At 42.6% G+C, this 6,324-nt stretch overlaps 1 non-coding gene across 1 annotated transcript; it reads left to right on the top strand.

Moving 5' to 3' along the window:
- The first annotated feature begins 5,834 nt into the window (after positions 1-5,834).
- Positions 5,835-5,941, top strand: LOC148879107 (small nucleolar RNA R71). Its single transcript, XR_016106326.1, has one exon. It is a non-coding gene; the product is annotated as a small nucleolar RNA R71 (small nucleolar RNA).
- Positions 5,942-6,324: the final 383 nt, after the last annotated feature.

Genomic DNA, 6,324 nt, shown 5'->3' with positions numbered 1-6,324 from the left:
GCTGATTACACCCCACTAAATGCAAAACAGGCGGAAATTCTGATGGCTATCAAGGATGCCCCATATGTGAAGTGGCCACACCGTCTGAAGGGGAACCCCAATGAAAGAAATAAGAACCTGTATTGCAGTTTCCACAAAGATCACAGTCACAGTACCGAGAGTTGTAAAAACTTCATCGATGAGATAGAGGAGCTCATCCGTTGCGGGTATCTAAGAAACTTTGTACAGAATAATAATAGCAATAGTAATAAAGTAGGTCGGCAAGGGGAGCACGATAAGGATGCTCCCGAGTCTAGCAGTAGGCCGGTCGAACAACTACAGAGGCAGCCTCTGGAGGAGAGGCTAGTCCAGGGGACCATCCACATGATAGTGGGATGTTCGATCATTGCGGGTTGCACTTCGGCAGCAACTCGGGCGTCGGTTCATGAGGCCACCTGGGAGGAGCAAAACCTCCCAAAGCGGCCGAGGACAGAAGAGCCAATTTTCTTCACAGAACATGATGCACAAGGGGTTCATTACCCCCATGATGACGCGCTCATAATAAAGCTAAGAATCAATGACTTCGAGGTCAGGCACATACTCGTCGACTCAGACAGCTCGATGACATCCTCTTCAAAGCTGCGTTCGATCAGCTCCAGTTGTAGAGAGGTGACTTGAAGCCCACAAACGCTCCTTTGGTAGGCTTCAGAGGAGAGAAAGTCCGGCCCCTTGGGAAAATTACTGTACCTGTGGAGGTTAGCACGTGGCCTTTTGTGGTCAGACTCAAGCACGATTTCTTGGTGGTCACAACCCCCTCCCCCTACAATGCCATAGTAGGTCGACCGATCAACCATGTTCTACGGGCGGTGGTCTCCACTTACCATTTGGCTATGAAGTTCCCAACCTACTTCGGTGTGGGAGTAGTGCGGGGCGACCAGCTCGAGTCCCGTAGGTGCTACCTCACCGCCTTAAAGGGAAAAACCAAGGTAGCCGATGACCTCGAGCTGGAGCGGCCTACGGAGCAAGGTGAAGAACGAGCTGTGCCAATAGAAGAAATAGTCGCAGTTCCAACCTCAGCAGTAGACCCAGCTCGAACGCTTCAGATCGGCGCTTCCATCCAGGAACCTCTACGATCAGAACTGGTAAGTTTCTTACTTCAAAATTTAGATATTTTTGCATGGTCTGCGGCAGAGATGCCCAGAATAGACCCCGAACTCATAACTTACGAGCTGAACACTGATCCTGTAGTTAGGCCCATTAGACAGAAGAAACATGACCTAGCCTCAGAGCGGTGGAAAGTGGTCGACGAGGAAGTTGAAAAGCTCCTCGTAGCTGACTTCATAAGAGAAGTCAACTACTCGAGTTGGGTAGCCAACCCCGTCCTGGTAAAGAAAGCCAACGGCAAGTGGCGCATGTGCGTTGACTACACCAACTTGAACCGGGCTTGCCCAAAAGATTGCTTCCCACTCCCTAGAATTGACCGATTGGTGGACGCAACCTTAGGGCACGAGTTGCTAAGTTTCTTGGATGCCTATTCGGACTATAACTAGATCAAGATGGACCCGACGAACAAAGAAAAGACTGCCTTCATCACAGAGTTCGGCCTATACTGTTACAAGGTTATGCCCTTCGGGTTGAAAAATGCAGGGGCAACCTTTCAAAGGCTTGTAAATAAGTTGTTTGCACCGTTAATCGACAGAAAAGTAGAATGCTATGTAGACGACATGGTCGTCAAAACTCAATTCTCACATGAATTAATATAAGATTTGCATTCTGTTTTTGAAATTTTGCATAAGTTTAATATGAGACTAAACCCAAACAAGTGTGTGTTCGGTGTGAACTCGAGCAAGTTCCTAGGATACATCGTTAACCGGTACAACATCGAGGCCAACTCGGATAAGATTATGGCCATTTTAGATATGAGACCACCCTGGAAGTTGAAGGAGGTTCAGAGGTTGAATGGCCGCATAGCCGCTCTGAGCCGCTTCATGTCTAAATCGGCGGACCGCTATCTACCATTCTTTAAGGCAATTAAGAGTAAAGGGTTCAAATGGACCCAAGATTTCTAGCTCGCGTTCGACGAGCTCAAGAAATACCTCACTAGTGTGCCGACCTGAACCAGGCCCGAGGAGGGCGATGTTTTAGAACTGTACCTCTCGGTGAGCGATGAAGTGGTCAGTTCGGTACTAATAAAGGAAGTAGATCGGGTCCAACGACTTGATGTGTTGCTCATTGTGACACTAGCAAGTGCACTAGCCGTTCAAGTAATAAAGTAGTGAGTGAAGTATCGTTCCCACGAGGATTTAGGAAACAATTACCAATACTAAATTGAACATTTCTTATCTGATCAACAAATAAATCAAAACTCTAATGAAAGCTAAGAAATCCTAAATTAAAATCTATCTAAATCATTGGTCCAATTGCCTTCAATTCAGGTTAGAAGAGTAAGCAGTAAATGTCAATCTCAGAATTCAGCAATCTATCAATTTGGATCATTCGAATGAATCATGATTGAGCCTTGGTTTGGTGAAACCCCAAGGTCATGAACAGCCTCTCTCAAGCGCATGTTCATCCTATGCATGAGTGACGGTTCTTCTATCTCTAGCAAGAATCTAATCCCCATGCATGCATTTCTTCAAACACTTCTAAGGCATCAATTCAAATCTGAATTGATCACCAACTGAATTGTGCAAGTTATCTCTAACCTTGCACTCAATTCAGTTCTTGAATAGTAGATCTGAATTCCTAGAGTCTCTCTCAAGCACTCTAGGAATTCCAAGCTGTAGATTAATTCGCCCAATCTGAAATTTGCAGATCTGAATTCTCTTTCAAGCAATTCAGATCTTGCAATCTCAGATCTGAGAATTCAGATCTGAGTTTTGAAGGTTAGTTGGCCGAATTGATCTGCAATCACACCCTTATTCAAGAAACTTCAAGTACAATGCATGATCATTTGAATGAATCAAAAAGAATTAGATTGCTGAACTGAAATTTTACAAGCTGAAATACATCAAGGAAGAATGGAAACAAGGAGAAAGAAGAAAGAACATATAACTAAGAAACTGAATTCAAATCAAAAGAGAATGAAACTACAAATGATTTATTACAAAAAATCTTTGAATCACAATCCCTCAATTCGAACTCACCTTCTTCTTCTAGCTTGCTTGTCTTGAACTTCCTTCAGCCCTTCTTCTTCTTCTTCCTTGCGCCTAGCCTTCTTCTCTTCTCTTCTCTCAAGGTGGCTGAACCTCTAAGAGTGGGAGAGCCTTTCTCTTAAGCAATTGAACAACTTTCTCCCCTCCTAGAGGCCTCCTTATATAGTTTTTCAAGGGGGCTCTTGCCCCTTCTTGAAGCCTCTAGAATGGGGTGTATTACACCCCTCATGAACCTTCTAGAGTGCTCCCTCCTTCTCTTCAAGAAACTCCTAGAAGTTGCCGCCCCTAGCTCCCTTTGGGCTGCTATTTGGGCTACAACTTAGCTTGCTTTTGAGCTCATGTGGGCTACACTCTAGGCTGTTATTTGGGCTAAAAATGGGCCTTCCTTGCTGGGCCGAATTCTCCTCATAGCTAGGCTTTATTTTCTGGGGTTTTCTCAAGGAATTCACTTGCTCTTTTTGGGCCGAAGTGCTCTCTCTTGCTTCCACGACCGGGCTGGACTGAAATTGGTCTTTTTGAACCTTCTTTTCTTGCCTTTTTCCTTCCTTCTCTTGGATTGATTATCCCTGAACCTATTCTTAGCATTAAGCTAAATTAAGGCAAAAATTAATAAAACCGGCATAAAAATCCATGCTAAAGTCCTCAAAAATTATAGATAAATTGTAAGTTCATCAAATACCCCCACACTTAAGCTTTTGCTTGTCCTCAAGCAAAGACATCAGCCATAAACTTAACATTCCCCCCTTCTGTTCTCACCATTTACCTGGTGAACTTTTTTAGATAGAAATGCATTGAGTAGTCGGGGAACTTTTGTAAGTGCTCAACTCTTATTCTTGTAAATTACCATTTAAGATATGTATCAGATCCGAGGAAAGGAGAATATGAATTTCATCATAGTCTAGCCTTCACTCCTAATTCATATATAAATCAGCTCCTTAATTGTCAAGGTTAATAATCAAATTTCACTAAATTTCACATCTGTAACTAAATCTCAATGAGAGTTCAACTTTAGAGTGCCCCTTTGAACCTCGGTTGTCACCACAATTACTTATTTCTAAGGGTGAGTGCATTTTATGCTCCATCTCACCGTTTTTTTTTTTTTTTTTTTTTTTTTTCTTTTTTTTTCTTTTCGGTGTGAGTGCATTTTATGCTCCATCTCACACTTTTCTCTCTCTTTTTTTTTTTTTTTTTTTTTTTTTTTGGTGTGAGTGCATCTTATGCTCCATCTCACACTGGTCACTTGTTTGAGGTAGGTAAATAGGACTCATGTTCTAAGCTGCTAGTTTTACTATTCAGCTCAGAATAGTGGAGTCAATTTGGGCTTTTGTCCTTCTTTGCAATTATTGAACCTCAAGAATTAGCACTTCAGATGTGCACTAGCTCTCTTGACCATTAACAATGAAATCAAGGGCTTCCATACACATGAAGGAAGTTAGGGCTAGTCATGCTGAAAGGCATATTCAGCTCCCCTTTTCTCCTGCATAAATCAAATTGGGTCATTCACAAGAATAAAAACTTAACAAGTACATCAGTCTCCCTCAACTCATTGAATTCCTTCTTAAAAAATCATCAAATAAATAGTAATGAACTTGAGGGGTTCCAGTCTTTTTTTTTTTTTTTTTTTTTTTTTTTTTTTTGGTTATGTCATTGCCTGCATATGTGTGTTGGGGTGCATGGTTTCAGCCCCCATACCCTAGCCTCGGGCTCACTCCCCCACACTTAAGATGAACATTGTCCTCAATGTTCGTAGTGTTAGGCAGTAACAATAAAACTAGCAAGAGCATCATCAAGTAATAGGAGGTATTTAGAGGACTTCCCTGAAGATCATTCTTAAATTCTGCAATATGTTGTCGGTGGAAAACTTCTTCTGCTAGAAATCACTTGCAAACTAGAAGAGGAGATCAGTATCTTTATTCAATTAAATTCTAAGAAAAACTAACTAAACTTAAATGCTATGAAAAATAAAAACAAAAAGCAAGTAAGACAGTTTATGACTAAGTATCTGAATTGGGAATTCTCCCAACAGCCTCTTGTTCCCTTGGGTTTACCATGGTGTTACTAGGTAAGGTACCCGGAGCCCTTTCTGAAATCATCTGTGCCAGCTGCCCAACCTGAGTTTCCAAGTTCCTTATCGATGTTTCGTTTTTCTGAAATCTATTTTCCGCACTAGCTATGAACTTGGTCATCAGCTCCTCCAAGTTAGATTTTGGTTCCGGCTGATAGAAGTTTTGGTGGAAAGGCTTAGGTGCATGCTGATTCAGGTGGCCTCTCCATCCGGGGTTATGGGCATGATGGTACTGATTTCCTGGCTGTCTTGTAAAGTTGCCAACAAAGTCTACTTGTTCTGTGGACTGAAAAGTCTGACTGCCAACTTGGAATTCAGTGCTATCATGGCCTCCCCCACACTTATCATACTGTATATGCATAGCTTCCATCTGCATCTCATCAAATTTTTTGCTAAGTGCTCCTATTTGTGCAGAGAGAGCTGTGTATGTATCCACATTATGAAGGCCATGCTGCTTTCTAACTGGTGTCCTTTCTGAATGCCATTGGTAGTTATTGGCTGCCATCTCCTCGATGAGTGCATGGGCAACCTCGGGAGTCTTATTGTTTATGGAGCCCCCAGCTGCTGCATCTAAGATGGTCTTGTTTGAATCGGTCAGACCATTATAAAATGTTTGCACCTGCAGCCAAATCGGAAGGCCATGGTGAGGAACCCTCCTTAGTAGCTCCTTGTAACGTTCCCAGGACTCATAGAGAGATTCCCCCTCTTGCTGGAAAAAAGTAGTGATGTCATTCCTCATTTTAGCAGTTTTAGAAGGGGGAAAATATTTAGAGAGAAAACGGCTGGCCATTTCGTCCCATGTGGCTATAGATCCTGCCGGTAATGAGTTCAACCAAGCTTTGGCTTTATCCTTCAAAGAAAATGGGAATAACCTCAGCCGGATGGCATCATCACTTACCCCATTGTGTTTGAAGGTGTCACAGATTTCCAAGAAGTTAGCAATATGGGCATTCGGATCCTCATGGGCCATACCACAAAATTGAACCGTATTTTGTATCATTTGGATTATGGCCGGTTTAATTTCGAAGTTATTGGCAGCAATAGTTGGCCTGATAATGCTGGAGACAGTCCCGGTGAGGGTAGGCTTGGCATAATCCATCATAGTTCTTTGTTCAGCCATTTCTT

This window comes from Nelumbo lutea, chromosome 1 (genome assembly GCF_056320005.1).
Source record: "Nelumbo lutea isolate HS-2025 chromosome 1, American lotus-T2T, whole genome shotgun sequence".
NCBI lineage: Eukaryota > Viridiplantae > Streptophyta > Magnoliopsida > Proteales > Nelumbonaceae > Nelumbo > Nelumbo lutea.
The sequence above is the reverse complement of the archived record's forward strand: the minus strand, read 5'-3'. Positions and strand labels throughout refer to the sequence as shown.